Raw genomic sequence first — 12,743 nt, 5'->3', positions numbered from 1 at the left:
TTACATTTTATCATTATCTTATTTTTAAATATTTAAAATAACTCTGATATTTTGCTTTTATAAATAATGCTGTGATTAATATGTTTATTCATTAAAATCAGTACTCTTTAAAAAAGACTTCCCTTTTTTGTGGCATATTTGGAGACTCTTATACTTAAAAACAAGATTATGAAGATTATGTGTAAGTCAATTTTTTAAAAAAAAAATTATTTTTTTAAATTTCTTTTCAGTGTTCCAGAATTCATTGTTTATGCACCACAGCCAGTGCTCCATGCAATACATGCCCTCCACAATACCCACCACCAGGCCCTCCAAATCTCCCACCCACCTCCCCTCCAAAACCCTCAGTTAATTCCTCAGATTTCACAGTCTCTCATGGTTCATCTCCTCCAATTTCCTCCTAACTCCCTTCTCTTCTCCTTATTCCCATGTCCTCCGTGATATTCCTTTATGTGCCACAAATAAGCGAAACCATATGATAATTTACTCTCTCTGCTTGACTTATTTCACTCAGCATAATCTCTTCCAGTCCCGTCCATGTTGATACAAAAGTTGGGTATTCATCCTTTCTGATGGAGGCATAATATAGTCCATAGTATATATGGACCACATCTTCTTTATCCATTTGTCTGTTGAAGGGCATCTTGGCTCTTTCCACAATTGGCAACTGTGGCCATTGCTGCTATGGACATTGGGGTACAGATGGCCCTTCTTTTCACTACATCTGTATCTTTGGGGTAAATACCCAGGAGTGCAATTGCAGGGTCATAGGGAAGCTCTATTTTTAATTTCTTAAGGAATCTCCACACTGTTCTCCAAAGTGGCTGCACCAACTTGCATTCCCACCAGCAGTGTAAGAAGGTTCCCCTTTCTCTACATTCTCTCCAACACATGTTGTTTACTGTCTTGTTAATTTCGGCCATTCTAACTGGTGTAAGGTGATATCTCAATGTGGTTTTGATTTGAATCTCCCTGATGGCTAGTGATGATGAACATTTTTTCATGTGTCTGTTAGCCATTTGTATGTCTTCATTAGAGAAGTGTCTGTTCATGTCTTCTGCCCATTTTTTGACATGATTATCAGTCCATTTGTTTTTAAGTCTACAGAGACCAGCAAGATCTAGTGCCATCTGTTGGCAGTAAACAAAGGCCAGGAACCTTGCCCCGGCTTATGGTTTAGTTTATCTTTATCTAGGTCCTTAGGTTGAACATTCATAAGCTCACATTTGTGAACTTTTGCGCTAAATTCTTAGATACTGAATTTGTTCTTCAGCAATTCAATAAATCTACCGGTTTACCTAAATTTATGTCTTGTTTTTACTCAAATAACATGTTCTGATTACATAGATAACATATTTATTGGAAAAGCATGGAAGGCAGAAAATTCTGAAGAAAGTTAAATTTAAGATGAAATATAACTGTACTGTGCTTCACCATTTGTTGTATTTTTATCTCACTGTGTATATTTGTATTTTCCTTCACATAATCAAACTTCTGTATGTATTTTTTTTATGGAAGCCATACTATAGCAACCAGTCTTGGTGATATCCTTTTCCCATCTGGGTATATAAGTTACTCTAGTTTTCTAAGTATCATTTCTTACACCTTGACTAGTCCCATCAAGTAGTAATAATATTGAAGTAGTTGTACATAAAGTGTATTATGTGATCCATGGAAAAGTCAGGTTTAAGATTAAATTGCATATTATATCTATTAACTCTATGACCTTGGGCAAAGTCTAACCCCTAAAAACCTTTGTTTCTATACCTAGAAAGCAGAATCAATAAAAATACCTACTTTATAGAGCTGGCATAATGAACAAATGAAATAATAGATATGAAAAGCAAATGTGACCTGCTAAGTGCTTTATCATTTTTGGCTAAAGGGTTAAAAAAAATTAGGATTTTATTTATTTGACACAGGGAGAGATCACAAGTAAGCAGAGAGGTAGGTGGTGGGCGGGGGTGGGGAGAAGCAGGCTCCCTGCTGAGCAGAGAGCCTGATGCTGGGCTTGATCCCAGGACCCTGAGATCATGACCTGAGCTGAAGGCAGAGGGTCAACCCACTGAGCCACCGGGTGCCCAAGGTAAAAAATTTTTTAAAGTAGGTAACTGGTGAAAGAAGCAATTTATATACTTGGCTATAAAAGCCTCAAATCCAATACTTAGTTCCATTTAGGAAAAGAGGTTTAAGTGCTGCAATACTTTGCTCATGTTTTAGATCTTACCCACTTTCAGCACTAGATTAGAATCGTATCAAAAATACACCTTTGTAGGCAACAACAATGGATTTGTATGGTTATGTATTTACTCATTCATTCACATACTCACTTATTCACTAAGTAAAATGCTATGAGGACCCTACTATGTGTCAGGTATTGTGCAATACCCTAGGAATAAAATGGCAGGAAGGCATAGAAATTGATCTTAGTGATCATATAGTCTGGTAGACTGTGGAAAATAAGTATATAAACACAATTGCGTGTCCACAGTACAAACAATGTACTAAGCAAACAAAGATAGAGAAGCAGTTAATTTTGACTGGTGGATTATTGGTGGGGGAGGGAGCTTGGAAGATTATCAAAAGAATGACACTTTAGTAAGTCTTATATATGCAAATAAGGGATGGTACTTCTTGGCTAGGAGGACATCATATGTAAAATCCAGAGAAGGTATGGTTAGAGAAGAAAGAGGGAATAATAGGTAAAGTGAGAGCAGAGCAAGTTAAATGGGATTTTGTTGGAAAAGAGGGAATTTGTCAGATATTTTTATCCCCCTAGCAACTCTCATTTTTAGTGTAAGTCATAAGAATAGAGCTGATCCCATCTCCTGCCTTGAGTGACAGTTCACATGTCTTTGATTAATACAAATGAGAAAATTAGTTATTTAATAAAAATATCTTGTTGGATTAACAAAACCTTCCAAAATACAAGATTTATGGGGAAAATTAATAGAAGGAACTCCTAACTTTGACAAATTCTGGGAAGCACTAATCCATATAATAAGGAATATACTTCCAACTAGAATATTCAGTTCAGCATCTTATTAATCAAATCAACAAACATGAGATATTTTATTAGTAGAAGAGGGAGCATAAAGTCATATTGACTAGGTAATTAGAACACTTACTCTTGTGTGAAAAAGTCTTCAGAAACAATAGGTCAAGCAATGGAAACCACATCCTCAAAGCTCACACATTTATTTGTCAACAGTTTAAATAATTTGAGTTAGACAATTCTTTTTCCAGAGATATCCATGTCCTATGACCAACATATATTTCTTTGTATTTGTTTAACTTGCAGTAGTAGTCAACTGCTTAATAATTTATTGATAGTGTAATAAGGAAGGGAGGAGTATATTTCAAATGGGGTAGGCTATTCCTATTAAGCCTGATTTTAACAACTCTGAGATAGGGAAATTGGTAAATTATGGAAGCTCTTTCATGTTTTGATGCCATCTTAGAAGCAATTAACAATGAATGATGCTTTATTGTTACATTCTTAGCTTTGTCATCCACATTTAGATGGAAGACAAGCCTCCTATTACACAAGACAGAACAATGGTGAGAAAAATGGCCAAAATAACATCAGCAGCTCCAGCTGTTAACGGAAGAAAGGATTTTGAGGCACAAAGTGCAGCTGGTTGGGAACTCTGAATGAGTTAGAATTAGAAGAAAGGAGCATTCAGTCTGGATTATTTACTTTTCAATTAATGTTGAAAAGTATTAATATTGTCATTATCACTGCTCTTGCCATCGTTATTAATCTTAAGGTTTCTTAACCATGTGCTGCCAGAGAAAATAAACCAAATGGTTGTTTTTGTGTAGGATTGAATATAGGATTTAGTTATAGGAACCATTCCTAATGCCATCAATTTGAAGTCAAGTTGAAAGATTTTCCAAGCATCTCACTGAAGCAGCTACATGGCAATAGAAATGTTTTAGCTGGGAGATGTAGGAAGCTTGAAAAAAAATATATAGGTACAAAAAATACTTTACTAGAGATTTGGGTCGTGGAAAGAGATTTTCTGTGTTTTTGAGCCACACTATTTTGCTGATTTCTTTTAAAAAAGGAAGAAAAAAGGAGACATTTTAGCTTGATACAACTGAGATGAAATCAGCTTGATCCAGCTGTCTGAAACATCAGAATGATTGCAGCTGGCTAATTTCTAATTATAGAATCTCTATTATTGATGATGTAAGTGGCTGAATCTGTGGTTTGACTTCTATGATCCCTGGCTTTGTGAAAAGCTGGGATTTTTAGGTAATGTTTTTTCCCTCTGCATAATAAACTAAACAAATTTAAATTAACTCTTGGGGCAAATATAATTAAGGAGCTGCAGATGATCTTTTTGTTTCTTTCACTGGCCAGAGTATGCCCCACTGTGACTTTGGATGAAGCTATTAAATCCTGTTTCTGTGGGATTCAGTCCAGAGCTCTGACGTCCTAAGGTTATTTGGGGAGGCCAAGGTCAACATCAGTAATTCTGAGTTTCAGAGAAAGTTTATTTCTCTAATGGTTTGTGTTTAGAGAAGATTTCAGACAGAATTATTGCATTTCAACCTTAGTCTAAACCCTCCATTGATCTTTTGCCTTCCTTGCTTTCATGTTGTCCACTAAGTCTAACTGTTTTTGCAGACTAATTTAGAGAGAAACGGGGGGCAAGATTGAATCTAGGTAAGTTATCAATGTCAATGTATTAGTCTGTTTGGGCTGCTATAACAAAATGCCATAGACTGGGTGGCTTAAACAATAGACCTTTATATCTCACAGTTGTGGAGGCTCAGAAGTCTAGCATCAAGGTGTCAGCTGATTCCTTTCCTGCTGACAACCCTCTTCTTGGCTTGCAGATAGCTGTCTTCTGTGTCCTCAGTTGGTGGAGAGAGAGAGAGGGTGTGCTCTCTAGTTTCTTCTTATAGGGTTATTAATCCCATCGTGAAGACCCCACCCTTATGAACTCATCTAATCCTACTTACCTGCAAAAATTCCATCTCTAAATACTATCACATTGTGGGTTAGGACTTCAAAAGATGAAAAGGGTTGGTGGGAGGGTGAGGTCAACAAAGCAATTATCCCATAATAGGAAAAACTTTTGTTAGCTGAGACTTATCAGACTATAATTCTCAACTTATCACTTTATTGAGAAGGAAACAGGTCACAGAATTTAGTAAAGGGATCTCAAGCAGTCCCAAGATGGTCATCCACCCAACTTCAGGTAACATCTTTCTGTTTGATACCACATCATTATGATTGATGGTGGGAACATTGCTCAAAAGATTGAAAAATCTCTAGGGGCTCCTGGGTGGCTCAGTTGGTTGAGCATCTGCCTTTGGCTGGGGTCATGATCCTAGGGTTCTGGGAGCAAGCCCCACATCAGGCTCTCTGCTCGGTGGGGAGCCTGATTCTCTCTCTTCCTCTGCCTGCTGCTCTGCCTGCTTGTGCCCCCCGCCCTCTCTGTCAAGTAAATGAATAAAATAAAATAAAATTTAGATACCAGAATGTAAATGTGCAGTATGTTTTCTATATAAATTTATAAAGTTACACTTCTAAACTACAAAGGTTTTCATTTATTTCAAAGTGAAAAGATTTTAACTGCAAGAAAGTCAGGAATTTTATATAAATGGTATCCTTCATTTCCTAAGCATTTTAGTAAGATATTACCTGGATGTTATAAAAATATATAATGCAATTTCTATTTTAATTTTTCAAGTATCTAATTGTTGGACAAATTTAACTATTCTTTACTTTCCACACCAATCTGTTCCTTTTTTTTATTTAAAGATTTTGTTTAAATCTTTAAATAAAGTTGGTGGTTGAGCCGGACTATGAGTCTTGTGACTCTGTTCTTTTCACTATGCAAACAATAAAATGTTATGCAAATAAAATATAAAGTAAATTTTCTTTACAAATGCAAAAAAAAGTTTTTGAGAGAGAGAGAGAAAATGAGAGAGAGCGAGCGTGAAAGGGGGAAGGTCAGAGGGAGGAGCAGACCCTCTGCTGAGCAGGGAGCCTGATTTGGGGACTCGATCCTGGAGCTCCAGGATCATGACTGAGGTGAAGGCAGTTGCCCACCCAACTGAGCCACCCAGGTGCTTACCAATTGGTTCCTAAGCAATCATCCATCTGAACTCAGAAAATGTGTCTTTTCTTTGATCCATTAAAAAGCAGAGCCTAAGGCAAGAATTAAAGTGCTGAAGGGTGCCTGTGTGGCTCAGTTGTTAAGCATCTGCCTTTGGCTCAGGTCATGATCCCAGGTTCCTGGGATCAAGCCCCGCCTCAGGCTCCGTGCTTGGTGGAGAGCCTGTTTCTCCCTCCTCCACTTCCCCTGGTTGTGTTCTCTATCTCTCTGTCAAATAAATAAATTAAATCTTTAAAAAAAGAATTAAAGTGCTGAAACTTTATTTGAGTGGTATCTCGGGTTATGGGTGTTAGGAAAAAGGGAAGTAAGTCAAAGAAAGATGTGATATAATGTGATACATTTTCATGGGATTACCGTGCCCCAAAGAGCCATGAAGAGAAACTGAAGGTCATGCAGGAGACATGCTTGCTTATCAGGAAGGACTTTTCCAGAAGGTCAATGAGGAGATGCACCTCAGTGTAGAAATGGAAAAGGAGAGCAGATGCATCTGTCTGGCTCCTTCCTGTTCCCCATTTCCTACTGGGCAAGTTTCACACTGCAGGGACTTCACTGTCCCACACTTTTGGATTATGCTATCAGCCCACTTGGCAGTTTAGAAAGCCACTATATGGTATTCATGTCCTGAAAGGCAGGGGTAATTTGGCATGAGGGTCATGGGGTCATGACCTGAAACAGCTCATACCTTCTATCTTGGAGAACTTAGTGAACTAGTGGCAGGAGTGGTGAGGTCCATGAGGCAGTTGTTGCCTTAGAAAACAGAGGCAGTCAGCCAACTGGAGTTGGCATACAAGGTTCAGTCTGATACAAAATCCTATGATTCAATTGAGAACTTCATAATGTGAGAAATTAATAAAAAGTAAAAAGATAAAACCATGAAAATGATTTTTTCAAGGAAACTGTGTACAGAGATTTATTATAAGGAATTGGCTCATATGATAATGGGTTGGTAAGTTCAAAATCTGCAGAGTATGCCAATGGTGTATGATACCCCCAGAAAGTTTGAAGACTGTGAGGCAGACAGAGCCAATATTGTAAATGAAATCTGAAGGTAGTCAGAAAATTCTCTCTTACCTGGGGGAGGGTCTGTTTTCTTGTTCTTTATGTTTCCTACTGATTGAATGAGGTGTACCCAAGTTATGGAGGACAATCTGCTTACCCTACTCTTAAAATGATCAATCTAATGTAAAACTCTAATAATTTAAATATATATCTTAACACTGTCTCAGAAACACTCAGAATAATGTTTGACCAAATATTTGTGTGTCCTGTGGCCTAGTGAAGTTGACACGTTTAATTGACCATCACAAGGGTCTATCTATTTTGCTAGAAGGTTCTCTATGAGACAGTGGGAAGGTATTAAAGCTAAGGAGTTCTGTGTTCAAGCCCAGGCTCCACAAGCTGTTAGTGTTTTGATCCTGGATGGGTCAATTTATTTCTTTGGGTCTTGGGCCCTTCATCTATAAAACCCGGGGGTTAGATTTCTAAGGACTTTATAGCCCTAAAATTAACTGATTTTATAATTCTTGGAATTCACCTATCAACATTGTGTTATAAAGTGATGTGAGGCCACATTCCACTATAGTTAAAGCCAAATATAAGAAATCGATGTAAACTTGTAGCAAGGCAGTTTTGTATATGGGAGAATCTCTTGGTTTACTGAAGAGGATGAAGGAGACTGAAAAATGATTAACTGCAGAAGATTGAGGAAACAATGATCTCCCTGCTTTCTGATTTCATATACTTTTTACTTAAAGTAAAGTTAGTGATTTTGAGCCTGCATTTCAAGATACCACTATAATTCCTGATAATTAATTCTGCAAATTGTATATTTCATGTATAAATGTTTGCTGCCTTAAATATAACTTGACATCTTAAACGTCCGATCTATGAATAGCTGCTTAGGGCAAAGAAATACAGCTACTACAAACAAACAATGAAAATGAAGATTTCAGAGAAGAAATTGAGGAAACAAATTTGGAAAGATCAGCTGTTAGACCATTAAGCTAAATAAAGTTTCCCATCTTGTTGAATCTTTTGTTATACTGTAAGAACAATGGCATTTGGTTTGCGAATTCTCTTGTTGGGTTATTTGTGATGACTCTCTTAACACCTTTGACTTCTTGCTCCAGTTGCTTTTTATCCCATTGTCTTTGTATTGGAGTAAATGAATTAACACAGAGAATCTAGAGCTTCAAATGTACCCAACTCAGCCAGGTACAAACATAGACAATATATCTTCTCAGATAATGAGCATCGTATCTGAATATATGCAACAAATATAAGCAGATTATAACATATATGAACAATTATTATTAATATACTAAATTGGTTTTCATTATTCATGTATGAGATTGTGTGAGGTTGATAGGCTTGCTAAATTTGGTATAAAATACTAACTTTGGGAAATATTTTGTCATTTGGAGGTAAAAAATTCCTTTTTTTTAAAAAATCCAAATATGCCTTCTCAAGGCAGTTTAATCTTGGATTAGTCAATTTGCCATCATTCTGTGAGGGATAACCTTGATGCATAAACTGCATTTTCTAGAAACCCCTCCTCTCCCTGTTTATACACAAGTAGTCTGGAGGGACTTTTCTTTCCTCAGTCAGTTAGTTTCCAGTTGTAATTAAAGTGACAGTGTGTGCGGAAGCTCTGTTTCACAGTGGGAACAGAAAATGAGAGAAAGCCAATTAGAGAGAGGAAGAAGAAGAGGGGGAGGGGAGAGAAAGTAGGGAAAGGAGGGAGGAGAATAAGAAAAAGAAGAAGGAAGAGGAGGAGGAGGAGGAGAAAAGAGATACCCAGGAGGAAGGAGGACAAATGAGAAATGAGAACACAAGGTAAGGGTTAATTCCTGTCTCTGTTACCTCAGTCTCAAGTGAGAATTATGAAGTAGTGAATTGGTTAAATATAGCCCATTATAAGTGTTTTATTTGAGCTACATATATATATATATATATATATATAGAGAGAGAGAGAGAGAGAGAGATTTGATTCATTTATTTGAGAGAGAAAAGGTGAGAGCAATAGAGCACAGCAGGGGGAGAAGCAGAGGGAGAAGGAGAAACAGACTTCCCACAGACCAGGGAGCATGCTGTGGTCCTCGATCCCAGGATCCTGGGATCATGACCTGAGCAGCCACTTAACCAACTGAGCCACCCAGGCAACCCAAGAGCTACATAGTTTTAAAAAGTTATTTATTTATTTATTTTTTTAGTAATTTTTTTTATTTTTTATAAATATATATTTTTATTCCCAGGGGTACAGGTCTGTGAATCGCCAGGTTTACACACTTCACAGCATTCTCCAAAGCACATACCCTCCCCGAATGTCCATAACCCCACCCCCCTTCTCCCAACCCCCCTACCCCCAGCAACCCTCAGTTTGTTTTGAGATTAAGAGTCACTTATGGTTTGTCTCCCTCCCAATCCCATGTTGTTTCATTGATTCTTCTCCTACCCCCTTAACCCCCCATGTTGCATCACCACTTCCTCATATCAGGGAGATCATATGATAGTTGTCTTTCTCCGCTTGACTTATTTCGCTGAGCATGATACACTCTAGTTCCATCCATGTTGTTGCAAATGGCAAGATTTCATTTCTTTTGATGGCTGCATAGTACTCCATTGTGTATATATACCACATCTTCTTTATCCATTCATCTGTTGATGGACATCTAGGTTCTTTCCATAGTTTGGCTATTGTTGACATTGCTGCTATAAACATTCGGGTGCACGTGCCCCTTTGGATCACTACGTTTGTATCTTTAGGGTAAATACCCGGTAGTGCAATTGCTGGGTCATAGGCAGTTCTATTTTCAACATTTTGAGGAACTTCCATGCTGTTTTCCAGAGTGGTTGCACCAGCTTGCATTCCCACCAACAGTGTAGGAGGGTTCCCCTTTCTCCGCATCCTCGCCAGCATCTGTCATTTCCTGACTTGTTGATTTTAGCCATTCTGACTGGTGTGAGGTGATATCTCATTGTGGTTTTGATTTGTATTTCCCTGATGCCGAGTGATATGGAGCACTTTTTCATGTGTCTGTTGGCCATCTGGATGTCTTCTTTGCAGAAATGTCTGTTCATGTCCTCTGCCCATTTCTTGATTGGATTATTTGTTCTTTGGGTGTTGAGTTTGCTAAGTTCTTTATAGATTTTGGACACTAGTCCTTTATCTGATATGTCGTTGGCAAATATCTTCTCCCATTATGTCAGTTGTCTTTTGATTTTGTTAACTGTTTCCTTTGCTGTGCAAAAGTTTTTGATCTTGATGAAATTCCAATAGTTCATTTTTGCCCTTGCTTCCCTTGCCTTTGGCGATGTTCCTAGGAAGATGTTGCTGCGGCTGAGGTCGAAGAGGTTGCTGCCTGTGTTCTCCTCAAGGATTTTGATGGATTCCTTTCTCACATTGAGGTGCTTCATCCATTTTGAGTCTATTTTTGTGTGTGGTGTAAAGAAATGGTCCAATTTCATTTTTCTGCATGTGGCTGTCCAATTTTCCCAGCACCATTTATTGAAGAGGCTGTCTTTTTTCCATTGGACATTCTTTCCTGCTTTGTCGAAGATTAGTTGACCATAGAGTTGAGGGTCTATTTCTGGGCTCTCTATTCAGATCTATGTGTCTGTTTTTGTGCCAATACCATGCTGTCTTGATGATGACAGCTTTGTAATAGAGCTTGAAGTCCGGAATTGTGATGCCACCAACTTTGGCTTTCTTTTTCAATATTCCTTTGGCTATTCGAGGTCTTTTCTGGTTCCATATAAATTTTAGGATTATTTTTTCCATTTCTTTTTCCATTTCCATTTCTTTGAAAAAGATGGATGGTACTTTGATAGGAATTGCATAAATGTGTAGATTGCTTTAGGTAGCATAGACATTTTCACAATATTTATTCTTCCAATCCAGGAGCATGGAACATTTTTCCATCTTTTTGTGTCTTCCTCAATTTCTTTCATGAGTACTTTATAGTTTTCTGAGTATAGATTCTGTGCCTCTTTGGTTTAAAAAGTTAATTTTTAATTGAGGGACTTTGTGTAAAAAATTCCATATTCCTAACTTTCTAAAAAGCATAGATCTGGCGATCTTTGACCCATAAGATTTTTTTTTTATTTATTTTGAGAGAGAGCACCTGCAAGTGGGGGGACGAGCAGAGGGGAAGGAGAGGGACAAGCAGACTCTACACTGAGCTCAGGAGCCCTGCACCGGGACTCCATCCTAGGACACTGAGATCATGATCTTAGCCAAAACCGAGTCAGACGATTAACTGACTAAGCCATCCAGCCCCCCGACCCATATCTCCTGGTGGCAACAATGGCTGCAGCCTGATCAAATGTGTGTCCTTTAGACAGAACATGAACTCTGTCCAGTTCCTCCCAGTTACTACCATACCCTGTTATTTCTTCCCTCTGCTTCACTAGCTTACGATACCTGCCATGCTCCTTGGGTTTTGAGTTAAAAGACTTTTGCAGGAACCTCTTCTATGGTGTAATCATCTTTAAATATTAATTCTCTTCAGTCTGCTTGGCACATACAGGTGCCAATGACTAATTGTTATTAATGAATAAATATATTGTTGGAAACAGGCTTATTCCTAATATCTGAGGGAACTGGAGTGAGAATACAGATATTTAAAATAAAGCAAGTTAACAAACTGTTAAGTAAAATCAATTCTGTACTCCTACTGTGGCAAATATATCTTCATAATAACAAATCAGGAATATCTTTTAAGCTATAGTTTTAATAGAATTAAATTTAGCAAACTATCAAAGGTGATGGAATTCAATTATTTTCTCACATATAGGGTTGTTCTTTGAATGGGCTAGCCATGTTTGAAGGAGTAGTAAATAAAGATCTGTAACATTTACAGCTTATTTTTTATATTTATACCATAAAATTTATGTTTCTTGCTTTTATTTGACCAAAACAAATGCTTATGTTGTTATGATCAGAATTTGCAAATAATATGTGGCCTATTCTCAGCAATGCCATCTTTGTGAGTTCTTGTGGTTTTCAGATAGTTTTTATTAATTTCATTTCAAAGAAACTTCATTCCCCTAAAACAATAGTAATTGGATTTGTTAAAAAATGCTTAAAGCAATGTTTCAATTTGGAAATAATCACCAACTTTATATATATCAAAGTCATAAGTTTACATACTATGTTCAAACATTATAACAGGATTGCATATGGAAAAAATGATCATAGAAAATATTGCAAAATACTTTAATTTCATTATTAGTTAATTTTCACCCTGTCTTAAAGCAATTTTAGATCCACACAGTAATATATAGAATTGCTATCATGCTTCATGCATGTATGTCTTTAGATATATGTGTGTCTGTGTATTTGAATCATGCAGGTTAATGTACCCAAAAAGGGGCAATTTTTTTTTTAAAGATTTTATTTATTTATTTGACAGAGAGAAATCACAAGTAGACGGAGAGGCAGGCAGAGAGAGAGAGAGGGAAGCAGGCTCCCTGCTGAGCAGAGAGCCCGATGCGGGACTCGATCCCAGGACCCTGAGATCATGACCTGAACCAAAGGCAGCGGCTTAACCACTGAGCCACCCAGGCGCCAAAAAGGGGCAATTTTATGTGCCAATTTTATATGGT

The sequence above is a fragment of the Neovison vison genome, chromosome 2 (genome assembly GCF_020171115.1).
Source record: "Neovison vison isolate M4711 chromosome 2, ASM_NN_V1, whole genome shotgun sequence".
Taxonomy (NCBI): Eukaryota; Metazoa; Chordata; class Mammalia; order Carnivora; family Mustelidae; genus Neogale; species Neogale vison.
The sequence above is the reverse complement of the archived record's forward strand: the minus strand, read 5'-3'. Positions refer to the sequence as shown.